Raw genomic sequence first — 13,867 nt, forward strand, 5'->3', positions numbered from 1 at the left:
TAAAAGAACTCTTGTCTACTATGTATGCTAAATGTTTGCAAGTAGGCATAACCATGGGAAAGCAAAGCCCAATTGGGTTTTAGAACATATTCACTTCAGCATTAATTCAGGGAGGCAGTCAAGGGAGTTACGACAGAATCAGAGTTGGGTCAGGCTGTGATACTGTATGCCGAAAGAACTGAAATTCAAAAACCTTTTAATCACCATAAAACTTCATGCTGTTTTGTACAGAAAACAATGTAGTTTCATATGCTATAGTCATTTTCATTTTAAAAAAAATTATTACTGTGATTTTTTCTCACACATTTAGAAAAAATAAAATATTTTCTGTTACGGAAGGTCATTTAATTTTTATTATTTGTATCACACACATTGATGATCCTGTGACAAAATCTATGTGGACACTTAAGTTAGCCTAACAGGAATACATTGCTATTAAAAGAAGGAATTTGGTATGTTTATCAAAGACGTAAAATTTCCCCCAAAATTGCAAATGTCCTTCTGTAACAAATTGTTAACATAATTTCAATAGAAAATATAATGAACAGTTAATATAAAATTTTCTGTTCCATAACTTCCTTGACTTAGTTGTGATGGCAGATTCGATTGAAAGTTTGCAGAGTAATATTTCAGAGCTAGATCAGAAATGTAAGGACTATGGTATGAAGATTAGCATCTCCAAAATGAAAGTAATGTCAGTGGGAAAGAAATATAAACGGATTGAGTGCCAAATAGGAGGAACAAAGTTAGAATAGGTGGACAGTTTCAAGTACTTAGGATGCATATTCTCACAGGATGGCAACATAGTGAAAGAACTGGAAGCGAGGTGTAGCAAGGCTAATGCAGTGAGCGCTCAGCTATGATCTACTCTCTTCTGCAAGAAGGAAGTCAGTACCAAGACTAAGTTATCTGTGCACCGTTCAATCTTTCGACCAACTTTGTTGTATGGGAGCGAAAGCTGGGTGGATTCAGGTTACCTTATCAATAAGGTTGAGGTTACGGATATGAAAGTAGCTAGGATGATTGCAGGTACTAGTAGATGGGAACAATGGCAGGAGGGTGTCCACAATGAGGAAATCAAAGAAAAACTGGGAATGAACTCTATAGATGTAGCAGTCAGGGCGAACAGGCTTAGATGGTGGGGTCATGTTACACGCATGGGAGAAGTAAGGTTACCCAAGAGACTCATGGGTTCAGCAGTAGAGGGTAGGAGGAGTCGGGGCAGACCAAGGAGAAGGTACCTGGATTCGGTTAAGAATGATTTTGAAGTAATAGGTTTAACATCAGAAGAGGCACCAATGTTAGCACTGAATAGGGGATCATGGAGGAATTTTATAAGGGGGGCTATGCTCCAGACTGAACGCTGAAAGGCATAATCAGTCTTAAATGATGATGATGATGATGATGATGATGATGATGATAACTTCCTAATATGAGAGTATTATAATGTCTTCAGTACCATAAATCCACATAAAACATGAATACTTAATAAATATTTATTTTGTAAAACTTGTTACGGAAGGACATTTTTTGTTACGGAAGGACATTTTTTGCTATGGAAGGACATTTGTTGTAAATGTCTATTTGAGTTTCCCTCTAAAAATGAAACCAGCCACTCACAGCATGTCTTTACCTAGCTATCCAATGAAACAATTCTGTCAGATGTTTTCCCTCCAGTTTTCTGTTCTCTCTCTCCATTGTTGTATAGGTTTCAAGTGGCTGTTCATGTTGGAAGTGTAAATTTGCTGGTTATAAAGGTTATATACAATTTGAAAGTAAGTATTAGTTTAATGTAAACAAAGTTTGTTTATTTATGCATAAGTCTGAAACATTTTTTCGAATAAGCCTGATTACTTCAAAAGCCTGAGTGAAGAATGTAGGCTATAATTCCATGTGCTATATAAGCAAGTGTATCAAATATTTACATGCCGAGGCATCTTGTTAATATTGTTAGTATTTATCTGACAACTTCCAAATGTTTTTATAATTATTAACAGTGAAGGAATATTGTAGCCTACTCTCCAAAGACTAGGTGACATTGTTATGTGCAACACTTTTAAAAACATGTAAAAAGAATTTCTCAATTTTTTGGCTTTGTAATTTTTAATTTATACTCTAAACAAACATGGCATATCTCCTTTGAGCTGAGCATACGTCAGACTTTGAGATTGCATATAAAATGTAATGTACATCAATGGCTTACTATGAAATATTTGGAAATGTAATGTAAATTCAATTGATTCTTTGGTTCAGTTATAGACTTAACAAGTATCTTGAATATATGTGCAGGTGTGATGGCCAAAACTGGCGCTGAGTGTGTTAAGGAATGCACAAAACGAAAAATGAATGATCCAGGAACAGCACAAGTGTATCGTCAAAAAGATCGTGAAAGAAAGAAAGCAAAACGACAGAAGTTAATAGCTGAGGGAAAGATAGGTCATTTATGAAAATATGAAAAAGAAAAGAAAAAGATGCAACACGCCCTTGCTCGTCAAGCCAGTGCAAATACAACATTAAAAATGTCACCTTGCACGTTACGTAAAGCTACCGCTAGGATCAAGAGATGTCTCCCAAAATCACCTTCCAAGCATCCCGAAAGTTCTTGGAAAACTCGTCAAATCCTTTTCACCTCAAAAAGTTAATAACTTTTTGAAGTTGCTGGCTTTACTGCTAGGAATGTAAAACCAAAACAATCATTATTTGAAAGAAAAAAAAAGAAGGGATTCTGTGCCAAATCAAACAATACAGAAGATGATACAATTTTATGAAAGAGATGACATAAGTTGGCTTTGCCCTGGCAGAAAGGAATTATTTCTATTAAATGTGGTAAAGAGTACAGGCAAAAGAGATTTTTGTTATAAAATATTAAAGAAATTTATGAACTTTTCTGCAAAGAATATGGGGTGTTACCCATTGGACTGCCAAAATTTAAACAATTACGACCAAAGCATGTTGTACCTATAACACTAAGAGATCGAGAAGTTTGTGTCTGCACTTATCATGAAAATGCTGCTATGTTATTAAGGTCTTTGAACAAGCATGTGCCAAGCATACCAAAAAGTTTAGATGAAGTACTCGAGAAAACAGTTTGTGATTCCACAATATCAGCTGTATAGACAGGAATTGTGAAGAGTGTGGCACTTCAAATCTTGACAGCTATTTTGAAGGGTTAGATTTAAACGAAAGAATAACTTTTTATAAATGGTGTCTAGAAGAAGGTCGCACAAAGAAACAAGAAATGCAAACAAAGTTGTCAGAAGCAAAGCTACAACTTTATTTACAATTACAGACTTTGACCAGGCATGTTTACAATGCACGTAGGCAGCACTCCGAGTTGCACATGTTAAAACATGTCCTTCCCGAAACAGACATTGTTGTACTAGAGGATTTCTCAGAAAACTTTTCGATAAAACATCAATCTGAGATCATGCAGGCTCACTGGTGTTCACCCAGTGTGTCTATTTTTACAGCCATTGTGTATTACAAGTGTCCTGAACTGAAGCATTTAAACTGTGTTGTATCTGATTCTTTAGAACATAGTAAGGACAGTGACCATGCTTTCAATCAGACAATTTTAGCACATCTGAAAACAAAAGTTGGGTTTCCAATTTCACATGTCCATTATTTTAGTGATGGAGCTGCAAGTCAGTTCAAAAGCCGGTTCTCTATTTGTGATCTTCTTTTTCATGAAGAAGATTTTGGTGTAACAGCTGATCAAAGTTACTTCGAAACAGCTCATGGAAAGGGTCCACATGATGGCATTGGAGGAGAAGAGAGTAATTTTTTGTTCCATACTCCACAAAAAAAAGTAGTAATTAATGCAGAAGAATTTGCAACAGCTTCAAAAGATCTTGCCAAAAGTATTATTGTGATTTACGTTCCAGAGTCAGAAATTGAAGCAGTAAAGAAAATGTTGGAAAGCCTATGGAATAACTGTTGGCCTATAAGTGGCCTTCGAAAATATCATTTTGCACAACCCTCTTCTGATAAAAAACACATCACACTTTTGTAAAATTCTGTTTTTTTTCTGGGCAGCATGGTAGTGGAAGGACCTATAAACTTATCCAGAGTGCAAATGTTTTCAAGCAGCAGCAGAACCAAGTAGTTCACAAATGATTCAGTCTTGTCTAATGGGCCATTTTACTTTGCAAAGTGTTTAGTGATACAGCTGTTGTATACAGGTATGCATGCATTATTCAGAAGTTTCATGCTGATAAAGACATTTACAAATTGATGGGAATGAAGTCAACAGACAATACTAAAAACACATTTAAAACTGTGAAGAATGATGTCTTTAATGTTGCTCCTGCTGACATTATTTCTGTGTTAAATGAACCACATATTAATGGTAGTTCTGAAAGACTTACTTATAAATTTTCAGATCCTGTTGATGTTTATGAACAATAACTAAATGAAAGTTTTTTTTCTGGTACTTTCTTAAAAAAACAAAAAAAGAAATGTCTCAGCAACATTACTCATGCTTTCTTAAGCAAGTACTTATGCCTAAGGATATAATTTTTCAATTATTTTGAAGTTTATAAACCATTCTCCAGTGTTATTTTATTAAATGTAAAGAGCATTTTCTCAGAACAGTGTTTTAAATTATGTGTGTACAAAGTCTATATTTTACTAGCAATAATTTCACTTTCCTATGCTACATAATTTTAATTTCAGTAATAAATTAATATGTAAGTTGTACGATAGCATTTATTGCTATAAAATTCAATAAATAACAATATATTTTGTGTTAAAAGTCAAATTTGTATATCTGGCAAAAAATGTCCTTCCGTAACACTGCAGCTACTCACTTTCTTGGATGCGGCATTTAACCTAAGAGCTAAAAAAATCTATTATGCCCTTATTTATATAATAAACATATGCACTTAAACAATTAACAAATTTGCTAAGTGAAACATAAACATCAGAGAAGGAATTAATCTTTATATTCAAGTATCAAAAAAGCTGTCCTTTTTCTTGTCCTTCCGTAATGCTCAGTAAAATAATTAATACTGAAAATATTGAAAGATAATATTATTATTTAAATGTATAAAAAATTCCTGTTGCTTGTAACAGTTTTCAGAATATATGTTGTGCCCTAGTTTTCCATTTCTAATTAAAGTTTTTTATCCAGATTTCACAGAAAAGTGTCCTTCCGTAACAAAAAAATAGCACGGCCTGACCCTAATGTGAACCAGTTTTTGCAGCATCATAGCTCTGAACTTGAGAAATTGTCCTATAATGATAAGTGGGTTATATATTTTAGTGGCAGCAAGCATGAGGACTGCCATTCTGAACAGTTGAAACTAATTCAGTATTTTTTTTTGCTATTTCTGCACATAATGCTAATGTTGAAAGAGTATTTTCACTAATAAGAGCACAGTGGACAGACAAAAGGAACAGATTATCTGTTGATTCGGTCAAAGGTATTGATTTTGTAAAGTATATTTTTAAAAACTTAAGTTGTTTGGAATTTTTTGATTATATTTCAAACAAGCTAAATGTTTTGCACAGGATTAGTTCTTCAGAGAAATATAACTGACTGCAGTTGATTATCATATCTAACACTGTATGTGTCAGAATTAAAAAAAAAAAAAGTATATGCCTGTGGGTACTATAAATAGCATTTAAATTTGAAATTTACATAATTTTTTTCATTGAGCAATAATGTCTTACATTTTTGACAAATGTCCTACATTTTTTACCAATGTGTCCTACATTTCCATTAGATAATCTGGTAACCCCATATTATATGCAATTTTCATATTTAACACCACGCCACACAGCAGTGCACGATACACTCCATTTGAATTACTAAACAGGAGGAAAGTAAATATACCAGGATTACTATAACAGGAATTAATGCAGGTAAGTTATGATTACAAATCGATGTTAGCAGGCTGAAAGAGAGAATACAAGAAGCTCACAGAATAGCAAGTGAGTCAATAGCAACACACAAAAAAGCTGGTAAGTAACAGTATAACAGGAAACAAAATGTAAAATAATTCAAGGCAGCAGGTAAATGTTGTTGCATGATGAATCAGTAAGACGGGGTAGATCTAGAAAACTAGATTCAAAATGGCGAGGCCCATATGAAGGAGTACAAGTGGATACACCATATGTAGTCATAAAGATTGAAAGAAACAAAGGTACATGCAAACAGACTGAAACAATTCTTTTAAATTTCAGGTATGGCACTCAAGTAGACAATTGTCTAACTCTTCACAGGGGTAGCAACACACACCACAACTGCATTAGAGTATGCACCAAATTACTTTCAGGTGATACAGTTTCCGAGTTCTTTAGGATTGTACTATGACAATGTAGGACAAGTAGAAATATAAGCACTACTTGAAGAATTGTTACTTGTGTAAATTTAGATGCAATAACAGAAAGTTTTTAAAAGGCAGAAAAATATGGTAAAGCAGCAGTACAAAGGTGCCGAGACACACAACAACAACTAAACGTATGCTCAATAGAATGTTGTTTACTATACCAACAGGTGACACATCACACACAGAAAATTGCAGGTCTGCAGCGACTAGTACAACAGCTGACGAAACACGAGACCAGAAGGAAAAGAAGAGTCTTTAACTTCATAGGCCAGGTGAGTAAAATACTGTTTGGAACATTAGATGAAGTAGATGCAATATATTGCACAGAAAGAATCAACACTATGGAAAGAAATGCAAAAGGGCTACCAAGGCTGACAAAAGAACAAGTGGCAGTGGTAAGGGGTGAACAGAACTGTTTATACATTAGTCAAATGAGTGTGTTTTAAAGATAGCCATGCAAAGATTAGAACATTTATGAAAGAGCATGTGAAAGAAACTGATATGGGATTTAAACATGTAGCATCCTTTGCCACAATAACTGAACAGGTATTACAGTTATCAGCAGAATTTGGCTAGATTGAGGAATAATATGAGCAGATGGTCAATGCTATTGTAAATGCACAAAAAGGAATACTGCAGCCTCACATTATCAATCCTGTCCAAATTGTGAAGTATTTAAGTTTAGTACATGATGAGGTAAAGGATGTAAAGTTTCCTGTTCCTCTTGCAGAATCTTCAAGTCCTTTGTTACTAAGAATAATTGATTTGGATGTTTTCATTTCGGACAGTATATTAGGATATTTAATTAACATCTCCCTAATAGATAACTATAATGTACACTTGTATAGTGATTTTCCACTACTGAAAGAGATCCCAGAAATGAAAGGGAAGCATGTGTACATACAGCTAGAAACAGAATTCTTGATAATAGGTGAATCCAAAAGGCAATACATAAAACTTTCTGGGGAGCAGCTAAACTGCATAAAATTCAGTAAGAATAGGCGACTGTGCAGACAGTTATCTGCATTTTTGTCAACATTTGATCACGATTACGAAGTGATATAGACTATGTGATCAAAAGTCTCTGGAAACCTGGCTGAAAATGACTTAAAACTTTGTGCTGGAATTCAATATGATGTTGGCCCACCATTAGGCTGGTATTACACTATCAAATTTCTTTGTCAAAGTTGATATGTCAAATATTTATGTCAAAGAAATTTGATGGTGTAATAGGGAACTTTGTCAAATCTCATCTGTCATCAAATAAATATGATCAAATCTAGGGCCTCGCTGCAGATTTGATCATAAAAGTCGCTTATGTTCTGTTCAATGCAATGTGACATGCTACCACGTGGAGCACTAGCATCGCTGCAGCATTCTGTCATCTGTAGTGTGTTTATAAACATGTCCGCTAGATTCAATTGGTGTGTACTGTCAACTACAAAATTAATAGAGTTGTATGAAGCTGATGAGGCACTTTACAACGTGAGGCACCGCGAATAAAAAAATAGATTAAGAAGATTTGAGAGCTATAAAAATATTTTGGAGGTCATTAGCTGTGAGATACGGCCTGGTTGCACGGCAGAAGACATAAAGAAGAATATTTATGGCCTCTGCTCAAGCTACTTCCACAAGAAAACAATTATTTCATTTTATTTATGCAAGTAAAGTTTACATGACATAAAAGTGATTTGCATAAATTTGTTCACTGCAGCTACTTGCAGCATACAATAATGTTTATATAACCAACAAGTAGTTTATATTATTTTCATTACTATTATTGCAGATGCTTAAAAGCAAAAGTGGAGCCAGTGCGCAGGCAGTTTACACTCCACAAGTGTACTTGTTCCACTTGCTGTAATTCCTAGACCGTGCCACAGAGGCGGACGAAAGCGTGAGCAATGTAGAGAGTACCGAAAGTGGCAGTGAATGTGTAACTGTAACATTCGAAGAAATGTTTGAGGTATGTACATTTGTTTACATTTTACATTACAAAATGTGATTATCTTGCCAGGGCACTTTCCCAACGCCATTGTAAAATGTTTTAAAGCATTCTCTAACTACTCACCCATGTACTGGATGTCCAGAAGCAGTTTGGCAAGCTATTGGTTCCATTCGCTGTAAGTCCTCAGTTCTTTGAGACTCAAGATAAGTGTAGTCTCTGTGGTGTCACCGCCAGACACCACACTTGCTAGGTGGTAGCTTTTAAATCGGCTGCGGTCCGCTAGTATACGATGGACCCGCGTGTCGCCACTGTCAGTGATGGCAGACCGAGCGCCACCACATGGTAGGTCTAGAGACAGATCCTAGCACTCGTCCCAGTTGTACAGCCGACTTTGCCAGAGATGGATGACGGACAAATAAGCTCTCATTAGCCGAGACGATAGTTAGCATAGCCTTCAGCTAAGTCATTTGCTACGACCTAGCAAGGCGCCATTATCCTTTGTTATTATTGCTATTATACTTCTGTATCATCAAGAGCGATGTTCTACAATTACGAATTAAAGTTAAGTATTCCAGAAGCTATGTACTATTTTTGGCTACTCTAATTCCTTGTAATGTTCCAGACCTCACGCCAGTCTGCGTGAGCGTAAACGCGTGCATTTCGGCTTCCTCGCATAATGACTTGGCTGTCTTGCCAAGTCACAACAGTCTCCTACTATGGCAGACAGTGTTTCCTGATGAGTGTACATGTGTTTTCTTCTCTCAGTTAACAAGTTGTGCAGTGTGCAGGCAGCCAGTGTAATTGTGGTACCTTTTTGTGGAGGCAGATTAATGGTAGTAAGAAAATGCTGAAACGAATGACAAGAATGCCATAGCTGATTTCGACTAATCTTCTTCCTTGTGACAGTCTGTAATTGAAAACCTTTTCTTCCTTAGTGATTCCTTTTAAGGGATATGGCTTCATAATGTTTTAACTCAGAGATTCATCTGCCCATACAACCATTGGAGTTGTAATGTTTGTGTTCCCAAGCTTCCTGCCTTCAGGAATGTTCAGAATATATCGATCAATGATACACTCCTGTAGTTCCCTTCTTGAAAACACTCCAGCATCACCAACGCGCCCATTAGTTCCTACATCAACATACAAAAATTCGTAGGTAGCATCTACCATGGCCAATAAAATGATACCGTTGAAGGATTTATAATTGAAAAAGTGAGATCCACTAGCTTGTGGGCATTTAATACTAATATGCTTTCTGTCCGTTGCTCCTATAGTGTTATAACAGTTTCACTTCTCCTCAAAATCCTTTGCAATTTGCTCCCACTGGAATTCAATATGGTGTTGGCCCACCCTTAACCTTGATGACAGCTTCCACTCTCGCAGGCATACATTCAGTCAGGTGCTGGAAGGTTTCTTGGGGAATGGCAGCCCATTCTTCATGGAGTACTGCACTGAGAAGAGGTATCGATGTCTGTTGGTGAGGCTTGTCACGAAGTTGGCGTTCCAAAACATCCCAAAGGTGTTCTATAGGATTCAGGTCAGGGCTCTGCGCAGGCCAGTCCATTACAAGGATATTATTGTCATGTAACCAATCTGCCAGGTGCCCGATCGTTTTGAAAGAAGCAATCTCCGTCCCTGAATTGCTCTTCAACGGTGGGAAGCAAGAAGGTGTTTAAAACATTATTGTAGACCTGTGCTGTGATAGTGCCACACAAACCAACAAGGGGTGAAAGCCCCCTCCATTAAAAACACAACCACACCACAACACCACCGCCTCTGAATTTTACTGTTGGCACTAAACATGCTGGCAGATGACATTCACCCTGCCATCGGATCACTACATTGTGTATCGTGATTCGTCACTCCACACAACATTTTTCCACTGTTCAATCGTCCAATGTTTATGCTCCAAACACCAAGCGAGGTGGCATTTACCAGCGTGATGTGTGGCTTATGGGCAGCCGCTCGAGCATGAAATCCAAGTTCTCACCTCCTGCCTAACTGTCAAAGTACTTGCAGTGGATCCTGATGCAGTTTGGAATTCCTGTGTGTTGGTCTGTATAGATGTCTGCCTATTACACATTACGACCCTCTTCAACTGTCGGTGGTCTCTGTCAGTCAACAGACGAGGTCAGCCTGTACGCTTTTGTGCTGTATGTGACCCTTCATGTTTCCACTTCACTATCACATCAGAAACAGGGGGCCTAGGGATGTTTAAGAGTGTGGAAACCTCGGGTAGAGACGTATGACACAAGTTACACCCAATCAGCTGCCCACATTCGAAGTCCGTGAATTCCGTGGAGTGCCCCATTTTGCTCTCTCACTACTGAGGTCGTGGATATGGAGTACCTGGCAGTAGGTGGCAGCACAATGCACCTAATATGAAAAACATATGTTTCTGGGGGTGTCTGGAAACTTTTGATCATATAGTGTATAAACCCAGGAGTTAAAACAGTAATGCAGATGCTCTGAGCAGAATAAGGCCTGAAGAGAAGGAAGAGATAAATGTAAAACAGAGTGTGGAGACAGAGAAAACCTCTGTAGCAAAAGAGAGTGGGGAACAAAATCCCATCAATGTGTGACAAGCACAAGTGTCGACTAAAATAGAAAAGGAAATAGAAAAGAGGATCTCAGTCCTGAGGAGAAGGAGAACATACTGAAGGAGATGCATGATAACCCTTTCGGAGGGCATCAGGGAATGCATAGGACATTAGAAAGAATAAAGGCATACAAGCAGTGGTGCAGGATGAAGTGTGACATTAAAAATTACATTTGGAAGTGTCCGTCATGTCAGAAAAATCAACACAAGCAACTAAAAACAAGAATGCCTTTAGAAATTACAAACACAGAGGAGACAGTATTTGAGAAATATTCTATGTACATTGTAGGTCCTCTAGATGTATCAAGTGTGGGTAAGAGGTGCCTGTTAACCTTCCAGGACGATTTAAGTAAGTTTACAATGGCAGTTCCAATTGAAAGGCAATACGCTGAAATAGTAGCTGAAGCATTTGTGGAACATATAATACAAAAATTTGGAATTCCAGCCTCCTTTTAACTGATGAAGGATCAAATTTCTTAAGTGATGTGTTTAACAGAGAGTGTAAATTGGTCGGGATTAAATGGATAGATACTACAGCTTACCACCCAGAATCGAACGGTGTGTTGGAATGAAGTCACAGAACACTTGCTGTATACCTAAGACACTTTGTCACAGGAGATCAAAGTCCATGGGACAGATGAGTACCATATGCAATTTTCATATTTAACAGCACACCATACAATAGTGCAGGATACAATCCATCTGAGTTACTGTACGCAAGGAAAATAACTGTACCAAGAGTACTACAACATGAATCAATGCAGGTAAGTTATGATTTCAAATTGTACATTAACAGGCTAAAAGCAAAAATGCAAGAAGCTCACAGAATAGCAAGAGAGTCAATAATGAGACATAAGAAAGCTAGTAAGAAACAGTATGACAGGAAACAAAATGTAAAAGATTTCAAGGCAGGAGATAAAGTGTTGTTGCATGATGAATCAGCAAGACGGGGTAGATCTAGAAAACTAGATTCACAATGGCGAGCGCCATATGAAGTAATAAAAGTGGATACACCAAACGTAGTCATAAAGATTAAAAGAAACAAAGGTACATGTAAACAGACTGAAACAGTTCTTTTAAATTTCAGGTATGGCACTCAAGTGGAGAACTGTCCAACTCTTCATACGGATAGCAACATACAACACAACTGCATCAGAGTATGCATCGAATGGCTTCCAGGTGATACAGTTTCCAGGTTCTGCAAAATTGTGTTATGGCAATGTAGGACAAGTAGAAATATAAGCGCTACCTGGAGAATTGTTACTTGTGTAAATTTAGATGCAATAACAGAAATATTTCAAAGTGCAGAAAGATAGGGTAAAGGTGCCGAGACACACTACAACAACTAAATGTAGGCACAACAGAATGTTGTTAACTAGTTCAACAGGTGACAAATCAAGTAGAGAAAATTGCAGGTCTGCAGCAAGTAGTACAACAGCTGACGAAACACGAGATCAGAAGGAAAAGAAGACTCTTTAACTTTTGCAAGATGGCGGCACATATGGATATAGTGGCAAATCGCTCCATGAACATCGGTAAATTACCATCAGTGAATTGTATGCTATGTGCAAAAAAAGTGATGAAAGGTGTTAAAATATGTGTAGTGGCACATAAATGGTATCATTCTTGTTGTTTCGTGGAAGCAAATCTCGGTCAACATTGGCCTACATGTGACTGTGGAACTGAGTGCAACAGTCTTGAAACTGCATTTGAAATGTGCAATGCTGGACTTGAAATAAGTGTGAGGGAAGAACTGCAAAGTGACTTAAGTAAAGCTAGACAATAGGCAGAAATGCTGAAAAGCTTGATCAACTATATGGACCTTCCCACAGATACGCAAACAGGCAAACGACAGTGTGTATATATTAGGGCTAAGAAAATCTCTCGACCTGTCTTAAATACCAATGTTTTTCGTGTTCCACTAATGAATAAATACGATGTTCTAAATGCAGAAAGTTCAGAATCACGGACCAAAAATCTCAGTGTAACAGGTAACTGCTCAGAAAGATCTGTTGAACAAAAAAGTGCCAGCAGAAACGTTACCATCAAATACTATTAAATGAAAAAATCGTGTGAGAGCAACTTGTAATTAAACTGAATACAAGACAAAAAAGGAAACAGTGAAGAAGAAAAGGAAGAAATATACATATTATTGACGAGTCATATTAAGGGACTGGCTACAATTATGTCTGATATGCAGTCCGAATATAAAGTGACTGGAATTTCGAAACCTGGTGCTCCTCTACAGGAAGTGCTGAAAAACTGTGAAAGTGCCGTGAAAAGTGACATCAACTGTGTCATAATCGGAGGAGGAACCGATGTCTGTAAAAACGAAAGCAGCCTTGCTGTAAGAACACTGAAAGAATCGCAAGAAAAAATTTCACAGGTAAATAAATGTCGTGTGGCTAGGGCCTCCCGTCGGGTAGACCGGTCGCCTGGTGCAAGTCTTTCGATTTGACGCCACTTCGGCGACCTGCACGTCGATGGGGATGAAATGATGATGATTAGGACAGGTGAAGGTATTTGTTGTAAACATTCCCTACAGACACAACTTAACAGGAGACTAGTGCGTAAACAGAGAAATCATCGCAACAAATCCGGAATTCAGGAAGATTTGTAGCGATTTTGTGCACACAACTTTCATTGAAGCAACGAGTTCAGTAAGAGAGCATTTTACTAGACATGGACTTACCTAAGGTAAGTCATTCTGCTCCCAGGATTGGAATGACTCCTTACCCTCTCCCTTAAAACCCACATCCTTTCGTCTTTCCCTCTCCTTCCCTCTTTCCTGATGAAGCAACCGTGGGTTGCGAAAGTTTGAATTGTGTGTGTGTGTGTGTGTGTGTGTGTGTTTGTGTTTGTGTTTTTTAGTGTCTCTATCAACATACCAACCCTTTCATTTGGTAAGTTACATCATCTTTGTTTTTAGATATAAAGAAAGTAATAGACTATATTGTGTACCCCTTAACATTCTGTATAAATAAATGTATA

This window comes from Schistocerca americana, chromosome 5, assembly GCF_021461395.2.
Source record: "Schistocerca americana isolate TAMUIC-IGC-003095 chromosome 5, iqSchAmer2.1, whole genome shotgun sequence".
Classification (NCBI taxonomy): Eukaryota; Metazoa; Arthropoda; class Insecta; order Orthoptera; family Acrididae; genus Schistocerca; species Schistocerca americana.